The 17,896-nt window shown below is 43.7% G+C and overlaps 1 protein-coding gene across 1 annotated transcript in view; it reads right to left on the reverse strand.

The window, feature by feature from the left end:
- LOC144791735 (thiamine transporter 2-like) overlaps positions 1–17,582 on the reverse strand; it is a 381,748-nt gene extending 364,166 nt beyond the window's left edge. The window contains exons 1-2 of the mRNA XM_078666503.1: positions 17,562–17,582; positions 3,567–3,666 (exon numbers count right to left, since the gene is read on the reverse strand). The gene's annotated coding sequence lies outside the window, so the exon portion shown is untranslated. The remainder of the gene's footprint in view (positions 1–3,566; positions 3,667–17,561) is intronic.
- Between the last annotated feature and the right edge of the window lie 314 nt (positions 17,583–17,896).

Genomic DNA, 17,896 nt, shown 5'->3' on the forward strand with positions numbered 1-17,896 from the left:
TTCTTTATTGTGAAGCGAACAAACGCATTTCGGCGTCAAGCCTTCGTCGGTCTTGACGCCGAAACGTGTTTGTTCGCCTCACAATAAAGAAGCCTGATGTGAAAAGCTCCTAAAAGTAAAGAAATTGAGCAAGATATATATATATATATATATATATATATATATATATATATATACACATACACACACACACACACACACTGGGGGTCTCCAGTAGGTAGTTAGGACCATGTTTCCATAGGAAAAGTGTTTTTTGACATGCTTATATCTTTGGCATCATTTGACGAATCTTTCTAATCTTTTCCCAAAAAGTGTGCCGGTGATTCTTGTTGCGCATGGGAGGATTTGGGGTTTTCCATCTAGCAGGAGCCAAGAAAAGGGGGGGGGTCAGTATCCCATGCTAATTCCTATAGGAGTTTTGAACATGACTACAGCCCAAATCGTTGGACAGAATTGAACCAAATTTGGCACAAGGCTAGATTTGGCCTTGACTATTTTGGGAATAATAATGCACTCACGCAGGGAAAGGCAGAGCTCTGATTGGCTGACAACACGTCAAACTGTTCAAAACATGTAAAAAAAAGAAAAGGGGGTAAAGTAGGAATATTCTGACCCACAAACCTTGGTTTTGGGGTCCTCCTGCTTCAGATTCAGCCACACAACTGCTATCAAATCGAATGCCTCTAATGAAGATGATTAATAAAGTATCAGAGCCAAAGCCATGGCACTATCTCTTTATTGGACCAAAATCTGTCACCGTGTACACCCCTTTAGCACATCTGGGTACGGATGGAGAACTGTCCAAGGCTTATTCAGGGAGGTGGTGTGGAATAGAAAACCAGAACTCCACAAGGCAGACGGTTTTTCAGTGTATACATAATTAAATTAAAAATGTAATAGTGTGAGTTGTACCAAATTCACAGTCAAGACAGATCACAAACCATTAGTTGGCATCTAAAGTGGGGACAAAGTGAAATACCAAATACCTCACATAGCTAGGTTGTCAAGCAAGCTAATGCAGGTACAACTCACACTATTACACCAAACTTTTCAAAAAAGCCTGCAACTGGAATGGCTGAATGTCAGCAGTATTGAATGCTGATGCTGCCAAACACCAATACTGCCTAATCAGGATTCCACCTAATGCCTTTTTAGGAGCTATAAAATGATATATACTTTAAATGCACAGATACTGTGTAATGCAGATGTTGTAATTATGTATTGCTATACCATTTTCAATTGATCCACCTCAGATGTATACCATTTGAAAAACATCAGTGTGCTGTAACCTGTGATGCAGGATGAGAGACAGTGGTTATTGGGTGAGCTTTCAGTTCATGTTCCTGTAATTTCCATGTCTTTTGCTCTACATCCAGTAAGCAGTACAACCAGTGTTGATATAGCTCCCCTCTTTGTACTATTTTTGTTGCTTCAAATGGAAATTGCACATGTGATTGTTTGAACTGTTACTGTTAGTCTGTGACTCACTGGTATTTCTGGCAGACATGGAAGTGTCTTTACGGCCAAAAGCAAGGTATAGTGAACCTGAACATGGATGCAGTGGAACAGTGCCTTTAACTTCCAATCATTTCAGAAGCTAAACACAGGGTTGATGGTGTTACTTTATGTTACTAATTAGTTGGTGTTTAATTTTCTCATACATTGCATGGTGAATAATTTCTTTTTAATTAGGTCCAATTGTGCAGTTGGTCTCCATACAGCTGGCAGCGAATATTCAGTGAAGCTGATAGAAAGAGGAACACAAAAACTACAATCAAGTACACATTGTAGTGGAAAGTATAGTTAGATCATCGTTTTGGTTATTTAAAGTAGATTATGTTGTTTTTATATAACTGGACTGAATTGACACCTTTCTACTGGCAAATTTGTCAAATAATAATCAATTGCATGATTTTCTGAGTGGCAAATAACAACCGTCAGATGAAGACAACTTTGACAAACCAGTATAGTTTGCACACAAAGAACAAGTGGAAGGTGCACAATTCAGGAGCTAATTGAATATCTTTACATACATTTTATTTTCCTCCACAAATGTCAATGCATGCAGCTGAAATTATTCTAAACAAAGATCAAGAACTATTGAATAACAATTGTTTTTTCCAAATGTACTGATCTTTTATGAAAGGAAAACATTCTATTCGCAAAAAAATTGTTGATGTTACAAAAGGTGCATTGTTTGTAAAGAGCCATATTTTATATAAAGGTTAATTGTCCACTCATCTCTTACAATTTTGTTTCACAAATATTCAGAAACATTGGCATAATTCACTTTTTCCCACTTTTATATAAAATAGAAAGTTTTTTGTAAACATTAAATCAAAAGAAATATGGAGGGGTGGCAGTAAGAAAGTACTTAAGAAAACAAAACCAAAACCCACCTAGGAAAAAAAGATAGCCAAGACTTCCTATGTTTTAGTATTAAAGGTCCATTCTTAGACTTGATAGGGCTCATCCTTGACATCTGTGACCATGGACAATTAGAGCAGTAACCGAGAAGTCAAGGAAACTCTGTACTGACTGGACTATTTAAGTTATGCCTAAACGTTTTCATAGTCATCCTCCACTCGGCAGCCAGACTGACAGAATCAAATGATAAAGAATTGACTGCTTTTCAAAAGTTCTTACAGTGGTTAACACTAGAATTTTTCTTCACTTATAAAGTGGCTTGCATTATGTAACAAGTGGTATACAATAAACCTCACCCCTGCATTATGAAAAAGCTGCAACTGCCCACACCCTAAGAGGCAAATCTATACTGCTTCTTAAATACGATGTTTTCCACCATCAAGTGCACATCTTCAGGGAATGCATATTGGTTCTGGAATGCCCTTCTCAGCCTTATAAAACCTGCTCCCTCATTGGAAATTTTCAAAGCCAAACTAATGGATAATCTATTACACCTTCCCTAACATCGGGCCCATTATGCCTTTTTCGGTTTGCTAATAATTTTGGCCCGTTAGATAAATCTTCACAACACTTTCCAAAAAGATTTTCCTATCCTAAATTGCTCACTTCATGGAAGGTTTTGGGGTGATCCATTGATCCAGCGCTGCTCCTAACCAAACCTCCAAACCATCACTATATATCCTAGGAGCTATCACACTTTACTCGTCGGCGGGGCCCATAACACCGCGAGTCATTCATTCACATAAATCACCCTGCTCCCAAGATCAGTGAAAACCAGAGGAGGAGACGTAGGATTTGTGCAGTGTCTTACGTCATCTATTTAATCTATATTTTTTACACTATATACATCTGCAGTTTATTAGATCTTTCCATGGTTTTACTCTTAAGAAAAATGTAAATACCCCACTTTTTGGTCAATGGATCAGCTAGTAAAAATTAACTAAAGGACAACCAGACCAGCTTAATTCTCCATTTTTTATTTTTTATTTAAGGATTTAATCTCCTAGCATGACCTTATTTTATTTAACCTTAATTCGAAAACCGTTAAACATTTAAATTCACCTAAAGACAAAGAAAATTAAATTCAGTTTACATTTATTAGCAGAACAGTTCAGAAAAATAAGTTAAAGACATATTACCAATGATATCAGCAATGGAAATCAGAGTTAGCGTAGAATGGTTCCCAAATCCAGCCTCTCTATTCTTTCTCGATGTTCGCCTCCCATCAGGACTCCGTCCCTATTAAAAGTTAAAGTCAAGAAAATGTCAAAGTCTTTGCACGATGAAAAAATCAATCAGTTCGACAGCATGTCGTGGTGCGAAAAATAAATTTAAAAGCACGCTCTCTTCTTTTCTCCAAACGACCTCTTTTATACCCTTAATCCCTAACTATCTATCTAAAATTTGAAACTTTTAGGGTCCACGCTCGATTCTTATTGGTCCATTCAAGGGGTGGACGAGGATCACCTCATCTCCTCATTGTCCATATTTCCGCCAAGTCATAGTTCTAATCTTAATAAAAGTTATGATTGTTTATTATTACTTTTTTTTTCACTCGTGTCCTTTAACTTGTCACTTCACCAAACATTCCCAGGCTCATGACTCAGACATCTCAATCTTGGCACCATTCTGCTCTTCAGGCCACGCTGACCTTGACCCACACTGCACAGGCACAGACTGCTTGGACATCTCTCGAGCATAGTTGCGCATGCGTAGAAGTCATTTCCTCAGAGTCACGCAAACCCTCCACTTGTAGGTCTCGCCTATTCTATCCCGTAGGGATTGAACAGGTGAGATTATAGTAAGTGGTCCGAAAAGTCTACCTAGCTGCGGATCGCGTACAGTTCAGGTGAGCTAGGGGCATGCACATCATCGCCAGCCACATCACACACCACCATTTGTCTGTGCCTCGGCATCAGACTTCAAAGGCTGCCCCTCCCCCGGCCCCTGCATCAGACTTGAAAGGAATGCACTCCCCCGCCCCTGCCACAGCAATGCCAAGAGCTTTTTTTTCGTTTTTCTAGATGGCTTGTTACTTATTTCCTGTCTTTCTCTGGATCACATTTTACTTTCTTCTCCGACTCATGCTTTTTTCGTCGGATCGTGCATTTTTTCCAAACTATTTCATCTGCTAGTGCTTTTTTCCCCACTCTTGTTGGCTCGAGCTTTTTCCCCCCACTCTTTCGTCGGATCGAGTATCCCCTCCCCCACTCTTTCATCGGCTTGTGCTCCCCCCACTCTTTCTCAGTGCATTTTTTCCCCCTACTCTTTCTTAGTGCTTTTTTCCCCCACTCTTTCTTAGTGCTTTTTTTTCCCCACTCATTTGTCGTGCTTTCCCCACCACATTTTTTCCTCTGGCTCCCGCTTTTTTTTCTCTCTTTGGGTCATGAGTAACTTTTTTTTCTCTCTGGCACATCCTTTACTGTCTCTTTCTTTCTTCTCTCTCTTTTGCTAACCCCATACTCTACTTTTGCCTCTCTCCCTCTGGGTTACGCTGTACTGTTGTGTGTGTTTCTCTGTCTCTCTCTCTCTCTCTCTCATCCATCCCTCTCTCATGCTTTATCCTCAAACAATTTTTTTGTCTCACTGGCTTAAGTTTTACTTTTGTGTGAATCTCTCTCTGTCCCTCTCGTTCACGCATTACTTTTGTGTCGGTCTCTCTCCAGCCCACACTTTGCTTTTGTCACGCTCTGGCTCAAGCTTTACTTTTGTGTCTCTCTCTCTGGCGGTTACTTTTTTCCCCCTCTCTTCTTGGCTTCCGTGTTACTTTTTTTTCTCTCGGGCTCCAGCGTTACTTTTTTCCTCTCTTTCACTGGCTCACGGTTTACTTCATTCTCTCTGGCTGGCTCACGCTTTACTTTATTCTCTCCCTGGCTGGTTCACACTTTACTTTATCTCTCTCAGTCTGTTACTTTATTATCTATCTCCACTCTTTCGTCGGATCGTGCATTTTATCCCCACTCTTTCGTCTGCTAGGGCTTTTTCCACCCACTCTTTTGTCGGCTCAAGTATCCCCTCCCCCACTCTTTCGTCAGCTCGTGCTCCCCCCACTCGTTCTCAGTGCATTTTTTCCCCCCCTCTTTCTTAGTGTTTTCCCCCCCCCCACTCTTTCTTAGTGATTTTTTTCTCCACACATTTGTTGTGCTTTCCCCACCACACTTTTTCCTCTGGCTCCCGCTTTTTTTTCTCACTTAGGGTCATGCGTAACTTTTTTTTCTCTCTGGCACATCCTTTACTGTCTCTTTCTTTCTTCACTCTCTTTTGCTAACCCCATACTGTACTTTTGCCTCTCTCCCTCTGGGTCACGCTGTACTGTTGTGTGTGTTTCCCTGTCTCTCTCTCTCTCATCCATCCCTCTCTCATGCTTTATCCCCAAACAATGTTTTCGTCTCACTGGCTTAAGCTTTACTTTTGTGTGAATCTCTCTCTGTCCCTCTCGTTCACGCATTACTTTTGTGTCGGTGTCTCTCCAGCCCACACTTCGCTTTTGTCTCGCTCTGGCTCAAGCTTTACTTTTGTGTCTCTCTCTTTGGGGGTTACTTTTTCCCCCTCTCTTTTTGGCTTCCGTGTTACTTTTTTTCTCCCTGGCTCCAGCGTTACTTTTTCTCTCTCTTTCACTGGCTCACGCTTTACTTCATTCTCTCTGGCTGGCTCACGCTCTACTTTATTCTCTCTCTGGCTGGTTCACGTTTGACTTTATTCTCTCTCAGTCTGTTACTTTATTATCTCTCTCCACTCTTTCGTCGTATCGTGCATTTTTTTCCCCACTCTTTCGTCTGCTAGTGCTTTTTTCCCCCCACTCGTTTGTCGGCTCGAGTATCCCCCCCACTCTTTCGTTGGCTCGTGCTCCCCCCACTCTTTCTCAGTGCATTTTCCCCCCACTCTTTCTTAGTGCTTTTTTCCCCTCACCCTCCCCCACACCCTCACCCTCACAGCCCCTAACCCTCACACCCCCTCATCCTCACCCTCACATCCCCTCACCCTCACACACCCCCTCAACCTCTCACCCTCACACCCCCTCTCACCCACCCTCACACCCCCTCACCCTCACACCCCCTCACACACTCACCCTCACACCGCCTCACCCCCTCACACCCCCACACTCCTCACCCTTAAACGCTCACCCTCACACACCCCCTCACCCTCACACCCCCTCACTCTCCCACACCCTCATCCTCACACCCCCTCTCCCTCACACTCCCTCACCCTCAGAACCCCTCACCCTCTCACACACACTTTCACCCGCACACCCCTCACACCCCTCACCCTCACACCCCTCACCCTCATACTCCCCACCCTCACACCCCTCATCCTCACCCCCCTCACACCCCTCACCCTCACACCCTCACACAGTCTCACCCTCACACCCTCACCCCCTCACACCCCCTCACCCTCACCCCATCACCCTCACATGCCCTCACCCTCAACCCCTCACCCTCACATCCCCTCACCCTCACCCTCACAACTCCTCACCCTCACCCCCCACACCCTCACACACCCTCACCCTCACACCCCCTCACCCATACACCCCCTCACCCTCACACTCCCTCACCCTCACTCACCCTCACACCCCCTCACACCCCTCATCCTCACACCCCCTCAAACCCTCACACCCCTCACCCTCACATACCCTCTCACCTTCTAACCCTCACACCCCCTCACCCTCACACACCCTCTCACGTTCTAACCCTCACACCCCCTCACCCTCACACCCCCTCACCTTCACACCCCCTCACCCTCACACCCCCTCACACCCTCACACCCCCCTCACATACCCTCTTACACACCCTCACCCTCACACACCCTCACACCCCCTCACCCTCACACCCCTCACCCTGCCACCCCCTCACCCTGACACACCCTCTCACCCTCACACACCCTCACCCTCACACACCCTCACCCTCACACACCCTCACCCTCACACACACCCTCACACACCCTCTCACACACCCTCACACATCCTCACCCTCACACTCAGACCCTCACACACCCTCACACCCCCTCACCCCCTCACCCACACACACCCTCACCCTCACACCCCCTCACACCCTCACCCTCACACAAACCCTCACACACCCTCTCACACACCCTCACACATCCTCAACCTCACACCCCCTCACACTCACCCCCTCACCCTCACACACCCTCAAACACCCACACACATCCTCACCCACACACCCTCACACACCCTCACACCCTCACCATCACACCCACTCACCTTCACGACCCCACACCCTCAACCTCACAACACCACACCCTGACCCTCACACCCCCACACCCTCACACTCCCTCACCCACCCTCACCCTAACACCCCCTCAACCTCACACACACCCTCACCCTCACACCCCCCTCACCCTCAAAACCCCCATACCCTCACACTCCCTCACCATCACCCCCCTCACACCCTCACACACCCTCACTCACGCTCACACCCTCACCCTCACACCCCCTCACCCTTACAACCCTCACACACCCTCACCTTCACACCCTCACCCTCACACCCCCTCACCCTCACACACCTTCACACACCCTCACTCACCCTCACACACCTCACACACCCTCACCAGCATAGCATAACAAAACATAGCATAGCATAACAAAACAAAACATAGCATAGCAAAACACAACACAACAAAGCATAGCATAGCATAACAAAACACAACAAAACATAGCATAGCATAACAAAACATAGCATAACAAAACAAAGCATAGCATAGCAAAACACAACAAAACCTAGCATAGCATAACACAACAAAACATAGCATAGCATAAAAAACAAAGGATAGGATAGCAAAACAAATCAAAGCATAGCACAACAAAACATAGCATACCATAACAAAACATAACATAACAAAACACAACAACACATAGCATAACAAAACATACCAAAACACAACAAAACATAGCATAGCTTAACAAAACACAACAAAACATAGCATAGCAAAACAAAACATATAATAACATAGCAAAACATAGCATAGCATACCAAACACAAGAAAACATAGCATAGCATAGCATAACAAAACATAGCATAGCAAAACAAAGCATAGCATAATAAAACACAGCAAAACATAGCATAGCATAACAAAACATAGCATAGCATAACAAAACATAGCATAGCAAAACATAGCATAGCATAACAAAACATAGCATAGCATAACAAAACACAGCATAGCATAGCATAACAAATCAAAACATATGTTAGCAAAACATAGCATAGCATAACAAATCAAAACATAGGATAGCAAAACAAAACATAGCATAGCACACAGCATCACTCAGCACCACCACAGCATCACTCAGGGGCACCACAACATCACTATGCGCTACCACAGCATTACTGAATGCCACAGCATCACTCGTTCACCACCACAACATCACTCAGCGCCACCACAGCATCAATCTGTGCAACCATTCAACAACAACTGGTTCAAATATGTTCTCTCAATGTTTCAAGCTTTATTACAAATGTAACAAAAAAGATGTTAATATTTCACTTCTGTTCTTGGATTTTCGTCACAATAAAATACACGGAACATAATCTTCACAAAATGTATTTACTAAAGTTAAAGCTATTGCCATTATAAATTACAATAACTTTTATTTAGGTATTAATTATTTAAAAAAATTAAAAGCCATGTTATTTGTAATATCGATACATGTAAGTCACGTAAATACAACACATATTGCATTACTAATGCTATAGGTGTCACATTTGCGAAAGTTATAACTATTGGCATTGGAAATGACAAAGCTATTCATTTCGCTATTTTCAAAAACAAAACATAAATAAAAAATGTGTTATTTACAATACCAATAGCTCAAACTTTCTAATGCGAGACATATTGCATTGCAAATGCTTGTTATTTAGGCAGCATGGGCCATAACTAGAACTATTATAGAAACAAACAAAATTAAATGTTAGATTTCAAAGTAAAGCCCTTCTGTTTACCTCCCCCCATTCTATATTCACCCTGTTAGTGGTTACCTGGCTTGTTAAGCAACAAGTATGCATTGTTTTCTTACCATTCTCCATAATTTCTGCCACAATAATACATTTAGGAAGCATACATGCATAGCTTTTCATTAGATTATAGCATTTCCGCACTATATTAGTAAGACGACCTTACATAATTAATGGATTAAGTTTGCAACACAAGCATATTAGTATCCCACGTGTGTTTGTGTGTGTACTTTCTATTCTACATCGGTTAATTTTTAAAACCACACGATTAATGCATATTACAGTTATGGGAAGCCAACTTTATGAGGGGTATGCAAAAAATTTTGTTTTCACCCTCGTTCCATCACCATCAAGCATGGGCCAAGAAAAAGGGGGCCCGAATGCAACTTACCCATGCATTTTCCATAGTCTTTTTTAGGCTGTGCTACTGAAAAAACTGCTAAATGAAACCACACCAAATTTGGCAGGAAGCTAGATCTTGTTCCAGGAAGTGTGCTATGTGTGTTTTGGTGGAAAGCAAACACAAGCAGATGATGTACGGAGCGCTGAAACTTTTTTTCAGGCACTCACCCCCTGTCACAGACCTGGGTTAAATCCATCATCGTTCTTTAGCTCACTTCGCCACCCAAGTTTAGACCCAGCTATATGCAAATCAGTCTGCCCCTGTGCCTCATGGGAACAGTCCAACCCGAACTGTCAAGTCAGGTCTTCCCTGGACCAGAAGAAAGCATCCTGGGACCGGTTTCGGGATCACACCCCTCATCATCCAGGCTAGCTTGAATCCAGTGGCAAAGTGAGCAAGGGACCCACGTCTGGGTATACCCTGCCAACTTAAGGCGTACAAAGCAAACACAAGGAGATGATGGACAGAGCGCTGAAACCTTTGTAGGCACTCTCCACCAGTCCCAGATCTGGGTTGAATCCATCATTGTTCTTTAGCTCACTTCACCACCCCCCATTTCAGACACAGCTATATGCAGATCAGTCTTGACACTGTGCCTCATGGGAACAGTGCAGCCCGAACTGCCAAGCCAGGTCTTCCCTGGACCGAAAACAAGCATCCTGGGGCCGGTTTCGGGGTAACACTCCTCATCAGCCCGGCTAGCTTGAATCCAGTGGCAAAATGAGCAAGGAACCCACGTCTGGGCAGACCCTGCCAACTTAGGGCGAACAAAGCAAATGCAAGGAGATGATGGACGGGGCGTTGAAACTTTTCAGGCACTCAACCCCAGTCACAGATCTGGGTGGAGTCCATCATCGTTCTTTAGCTCACTTCACCACCCCAGTTCAGACTCAGCTATATGCAGATCAGTCTTGACACTGTGCCTCATGGGAACAGTGCAGCCCGAACTGCCAAGCCAGGTCTTCCCTGGACCGAAAACAAGCATCCTGGGGCCGGTTTCGGGGTAACACTCCTCATCAGCCCGGCTAGCTTGAATCCAGTGGCAAAATGAGCAAGGAACCCACGTCTGGGCAGACCCTGCCAACTTAGGGCGAACAAAGCAAATGCAAGGAGATGATGGACGGGGCGTTGAAACTTTTCAGGCACTCAACCCCAGTCACAGATCTGGGTGGAGTCCATCATCGTTCTTTAGCTCACTTCACCACCCCAGTTCAGACTCAGCTATATGCAAATCAGTCTTGACCCTGTGCCTCATAGGAACAGTCCAGCCCGAACTGCCTAGCCAGGTCTTTCCTGGACTGGAAACAAGCATCCTGGGATCAGTTTCGGGGTAACACCCCCTATCAGCCAGGCTAGATTGAATCCAGTGGCAAAGTGACCAAGGGACCAAAGTCTGAGCATACCCTGCCAACTTAGGGCAAACAAAGTAAACACAAGGAGATGATGGACAGAGCACTGAAACTTTTGGTGTCAATCTTTTCAGCGGTTTTTGAGAAATTAAGGATGAAAAATATTTGTATATCTCGACGGTTGGGCTCAAGGGACTCTCACAAGAGTCCCTGAAATACAACTTAATATACATAGAGCATTCTGATTGGCCTAAGGCTTTTTTCATTGGGCCTCCTTGCTTCTGCATGAGTACACACCAACAGTGAGTGAGAGCTGTGATTGACCGGCTGCAGCATGAGAAGAAATGTTGCAGCAGCCATTACAAGACTCAGAGAACTTAGTCAATGATCCTAAAACTAGTTGTAAAAAATAGATATAAGGGGGAAGGTTACCCTGCCCCCCTAACCTGGGTCAAAATGTGAAAACACAATTCTTTTTGCCACAATCCCACTGGAATCCCAGTAAATAACAGCTACTCCGGCCGGGCAGGAGAAATAGCGACTCCTGTGCACCCAGGATGGTTACATGAGGGAGCAGACGGGTGCAGAGTGGCCTTGAGGCTCATCTGCTGACCCCAACAAAGTGTCTTTTGGGTGTCCTGGGTGGGCACTGGGGCACCCAGTTAAATACCCCTGGGTGTTCCTCCATTTCTAGGGTCACCCTCAAGCTCAAAAAGATATAAACCAAAAAGCACTTGCAAGGCTATTAAGGAGCATTCCTTCAATGAGCAGTGAATAATAAATGAGCAACTCCTGCCGCTCGTTTATTATTCATTTTGGTGTCCTTGTGTTCACTCCATGCATCCTTTTCTATATTCATTTGGGAGGGGGTGCGCCGCCCCTTCCCAAAACCTTTATGACCCCAGGGACCCCATCCCTCAGAGACATTCTTTTCCTAAGGAAGGGGTGTGTGCAAAACCCCCATCCCTAGCCAATAGTGCAGCTGGGACCCGTGGGATTGTGGCAAATTCTTTTTGCCACAATCCCACTGGAATCCCAGTGAATAACAGCTGCTCCCGCCGGGCAGGAGAAATAGCGACTCCTGTGCACCCAGGATGGTTACATGAGGGAGCAGACGGGTCCACAGTGGCCTTGAGGCTCATCTGCTGACCCCAACAAAGTGTCTTTTGGGTGTCCTGGGTGGGCACTGGGGCACCCAGTTAAATACCCCTGGGACGGGTCCCAGCTGCACTATTGGCTAGGGATGGGGGTTTTGCACACACCCCTTCCTTAGGAAAAGAATGTCTCTGAGGGATGGGGTCCCTGGGGTCATAAAGGTTTTGGGAAGGGGGTGGTGCACCCCCTCCCGAATGAATATAGAAAAGGATGCATGGAGTGAACACAAGGACACCAAAATGAATAATAAACGAGCGGCAGGAGTTGCTCATTTATTATTCACTGCTCATTGAAGGAATGCTCCTTAATAGCCTTGCAAGTGCTTTTTGGTTTATATCTTTTTGAGCTTGAGGGTGACCCTAGAAAAGGAGGAACACCCCCATAGCCTTTTTTTAAATGTTGTGATGGGCTGCAGCCCCCAAAGCAACATTAAAAAACAATAAGTCTCACTCATTAAATTCATGCCTCCTGGTTCATTAAATCCATGACTTGAGGAGAACTTACCATATTTTTTTTAAGTTCTCCTAGCTGGAGTTCTCTGGTCTTCAGATGGAGTGGAAGGCCCTCTTGTGGTTGTTTTATGGTTGCATTTTCTGGGCTGAATTTTTTTTTAAAGAAAGACTCAGAACATATTACGTTGTATTTATTAAAATATATATATATATATATGTCTCTGACTAGTTATTTTTACATTCCCCCCACAAAATGCAATAATAAAAACTATGATAAAAGACTCATAGTAATTTTTTTTATTAAAATTGAATTAAACATTTTTATAATAATTAATATTAATAGATATTACATTGTGGGAATAACTGAAATATACATTCGTTTAGGTAACTATAACTTGCTCCCCCTCCATGCACTTCAATGATGTAATTTCAAATGTTGCTGTGATGTTATCAATGATGTTATACAACATGCCAAGAGTGATGTAATATGTAGGATATTAAGGTGTACATGGCAAGGGAGTGAGTTATAGTTATAGTCCGCAAGAGCCATATATATATATCTGGCTGGGTGGAAGCAGATATTTGCTTCTCCGTCCGCGCTCTTCCGGGCAGGGAAACTGAGATTGTTCCCGCACTGGGGGAAGCATGGAATATTAACTGCTTCCAGCTCCCCAGCAACATTTGAAAACAAAAGGTAAGTTTCTTGGGTCATTGAACGCATTTCCCTAGGAGAATTTACCATATTTTTTAAAGCACTATTAACTGGAACTCTATGCTCTTCAGCTGGAGTGCAGAACCCTCTTGTGGTCGGTTCTTTGCCTGCAATTTTCAGGTTAAAAATGTTGAAAGAAGACTCAAAGACATTTTGATGCTTTTTAAAAAATGTAACTTAATTACATTTTTATGATAATCACTTTGATTAAACATTGCTCTGTATGGGTTACTGAAATATACATTTAATTGTAATTATTGGTCATATTTTACCAAAGACAGTACATGTGCTTTATATATGTTGACATCCTGATTCTTTCATGAATTCAATAGCCCCACCTTTACTATTTGGTATTTTGCTCCTTTGAAAAAGTCAGTAGGTCTGCTTTACTTAAAAAGACACCCATGCCCCGCACCTTATTTGTCCTCCCTTCCCCCAGCCACCACCCCCCCAGGTTGCCCACGGCTTAGGCATGGGGGTGTAGGCACTAGGAGGGATGAGAAATCTCCTCACAATTGGGGGCCACTGCCTATACCTTGAGAATCCCAGTTGACCTGTCCACTCTTTACCTCCAGCCCCTGTTATGTTATGTTATGTTAATATATATTTTTAAAGCGCTCGTACGCCCGTGGGCTTCATGGCGCTATCGAAGAGGGTAGTATAAACACAACATAATACTCTAATGGTAGGCCTGTTTGAAAAGCCAGGTCTTTAAGGTCTGTCTGAATATCAGGAGATCCTGGCTCTGTCTGATCGACAGTGGTAGGGAGTTCCAGAGGGAGGCCGCTAGGTGGTGAAAGCAGCTGCCGCCCTGTCGTTTCCTTTTAAACGGAGGTACAATTACTAGTGCCTTGTGGCGGAACGGAGGTTCCGTGAAGGGACATATTTTGACACTAGCTCCCTGATAAAATTGGGCCTTTGTTCTGTAGAGCTTTGAAGGTGATGCATCCGGTTTTAAAGGCCACTCTTTGAGCTACCGGAAGCCAGTGTAGATTTTCCAGGCCAGGTCTGATAGATTGCCATTTTGGTTGTTTCCAGATAAGTCTGGCCGCCTGGTTCTGGACCAGTTGTAGTCTTCTCAAAAGACCTGCTAGGAGTCCTAAGTAGAGACTGTTTGAAAAGTCTAAGCAGGAGAGAACAAGTGCGATAGTCTCCTGAATCAGTGCAGAATGTGACAACAAGTGTGCTATTTTTTTAATCTTCCTAAGCTGGAAGAAGCTGGCAGATACAACAGCTCCCACCTGTGCTTTGAGAAAAAGATCTGCACTGAGTGTGACCCCCAGGCTCTTGACCGACATAGGTTTAGCGGGGGGGGCCCAGGTCAAGTGGCCAAAAGTGTGGACCCCAGCTTAGTTCGCTTTTCCCGGGCAAGATCAGTTCCGTCTCACCCAGGTTCAGCTTAAGATGGTTGACATTCATCCATCTCTGTATGTGTGTCATAGTCTTTTGGAACTCGGCCACAGAGTCTGGAGTATTTAAGGGAAAGACAAGTTGAAGGTCGTCTGCATAATTAAAAATGGTGACTTTATAATTCTTTTGGGAGTGTAATAATGGGCGGAGGTATAGATTAAACAATAACGGGGAAAGTGAGGACCCCTGAGGGACCCCACAGGTGTAGAGAGATCTAGAAGCTGTGAAAGTCCCTAATCGCACTGATTGTGTGCGGCCTTCAATGAAGGAGGTTATCCAGCTCAGAGCAGGGCCCCTGAGGCCCGCCTGCTCAACACGGTTGATCAGAATGTCATAGTCAACCGTGTCGAACGCGGCCGACAAATCGAGGAGCACAAGGGCCTGATGGATATCCTTATCTGCATTGGACCTTAGGGTGTCTTGTACTGCTAATATCACGGCTTCAGTAGAGTGGCATGGACGGAAGCCTGCCTGGTTCGGTTCCAGATACTCAGTACTCTCAATAAAGTTTGACAGGCAACTAGAGACATACGCCTCTAAAAGTTTAGACAGATAGGGCAGGAGAGAAATAGGCCTGTAGTTGGTTGAATCCAACGGGTCCACTCCCGGTTTCTTTACTAGGGGAATAAGCAGAGCGTTCTTGAAGCTGCTGGGTACCTTACCCTGTGAGAGTGACTCATTTAGTATAGGAAGAATGCCTTGTGGAATAGCTAATCCTATCTCTTTAAAAAGATATGGTGGACAGATATCATTAGGAGAACCTGAGTTGACGCGGGAAAGGAGTTCCGAGAAGGACTTTGTATCAATGGGAGGGAGGGATTCTAGTGTGACAGGGTTAAAGTAACTGTCATCCATAGGAGCCTGATTTAAGGGTATGGGTATGCTCTGTTTTATGGTGACAATCTTGTGTTTAAAAAAATGATTTAGAGAGTCACATAGTTCTTGCGTGGGGATTACAGGAGGGGCTGTTCTCTCATTGTTGCAGAGATCGTTAACTATGTTAAAAACATCTTTAGATTTATTCTGAGAGTTTAAAGTTTTTGCTGAGAAATAGTCTGTTTTATGCTTTAAAATAGTTTTTTGATAGTTTTTTCGAGCAAAACAGTAGGCCTCTTTGTCTTGTGGTTGGTAGTTTGTTCGCCATTTTCTTTCTTTTTGCCGGACCTCAAGCTTTAGATGCTTTAGATCAGAAGTAAACCATTTGTGGGCATCACTATTACGTGAACGAGAGAAGTTCACTAGAGGCGCGTGAGTGTCAGCGGCCTGTTGAAGCCATTGCAGAAGCGCTATCTCCTGGTCTTGTTTCTGATAAAACTGTAAACAAATCTCAAAGGTCACTTGTTCCTAGGAAATATGCTACCCAATCATGCCCCATGCAGTTTTAGTGAAAACATTTTTTATTTGAGGCTTTATGTAATTTCAAGGTACATTTTTATAGAAATGTTGCCTGTAGAAAGTTTCCAGGCAACTAGGGCATGATGAGAGGCATGCAGCCGCATTTCGAAACTGCTGCCATTTCTAATTGAAAAAATAATTCATGCTGCATGAGTTAGCAAAGGCATGTTCAACATCACATGACTTGCTAGAGATTCCCTAATGGCCATAGTGTTTAATCATTATGCAGCGTCACTGAGTTTGTTGGATTACTCATAATCTAGCTAGATGTGGAAATACCAACTGACAGCATTTAGGCTAGGCATCTTGATGGTCAAAACTCAAAAATGACAGGACTCTTTAATCCATAACTAGTCTTGTACAGGACTGTCATTTCTCAGGCGTAGTCCATAGAATATGCATGGCGAAATATGAAATTTCACAATCTCTGCGTTTATGTAGCTAATTTTAAGTGAGGGCATTCACCTGCCTTGTCACTCTCTTCACCTCCAGTGCAGCCCTGCCAAGTTTCCCAGGTCCAAGTTTTGACTTTAAAATCCAGAACTTGTAGTCTTGTGTATTCTATTATGAATCAGAACTATAAGTCCCAGAATTCAAAGGAAAATACCTGGACTGGAGCGGCACATCATGCATGAATCTTGGAAACATGGCCGCTATGACTGCGCACCATAAGCACACACGCCTATGCCAAACACAGACGTTTATAGACATTCATCAGATTACCACTCTCATGGTTAATTTATAGCTCATTGAAGCGAAGTGGGGGCTGTGCTGCTTCTCACCAGAATCTCTCGGCCTTACCTGCCTCCTTTTTTATTTACTAGTTTGACCACCATGTTTGTGTCTGAATGCAGTTCCTACATATTATCTACAAAATTAAAAGCGATTGCCTTTTATTATAAAGCAAGAAATATGGGCAACCTTAAACACCACAAGTGGATATAAGAATCGGAAGCTCATGCATATAGGATGTCATGGGCTACTTGTACAACTCGCACAGCACAGTGAATTGCCTCAATACATTGTTAATAGATAGTGTTACCACATATTAGTACAACAATGGATGGAGGGCTTAATATTAGTTTTGTTATTTCTACCTGATGTCACTAACAAATGTGATTATTATTCAAGGACGAAAGCTTGAGCGGGCTCTACAGAAATGTGGGTGCATGACTTGCAGGTCACACACAAGTGTCTGCGGTCAGCATTTGAATCACAAAGCAAATTGATATTTGTAATTGAATTAAATGGTGCACATTTTACCCGCATTAGAAGAATGAAAAGTTGACTTACTTCCTCGCAGACGTTTTTTAAATGATTAACTTTTAGGATACACTTTGACCCCTGGGGGAATGGGCACTGCCTGTTGAAATTGCCACTGTCATCATGTGTCAGATCAAAGAGCACAAATCACACAAGAAACATAATTGCGGTGCTCATGTCATGCGGGTGATTCTAGACTTCAGCCAGAAGAGTGCACTGAAACTACATTAGAAATGGAGTGTAGAAAAGCATTTAACAGTGGACCATAGAAATGCAGAGTCAGAAGTCGTGCAAAAAAAAAACATTGAAATGTGTCAAAAAGGTTATTTATTTCAAAAACAAAAATGTTATGTACCAACCTGCTA

The sequence above is a fragment of the Lissotriton helveticus genome, chromosome 11 (genome assembly GCF_964261635.1).
Source record: "Lissotriton helveticus chromosome 11, aLisHel1.1, whole genome shotgun sequence".
Classification (NCBI taxonomy): domain Eukaryota; kingdom Metazoa; phylum Chordata; class Amphibia; order Caudata; family Salamandridae; genus Lissotriton; species Lissotriton helveticus.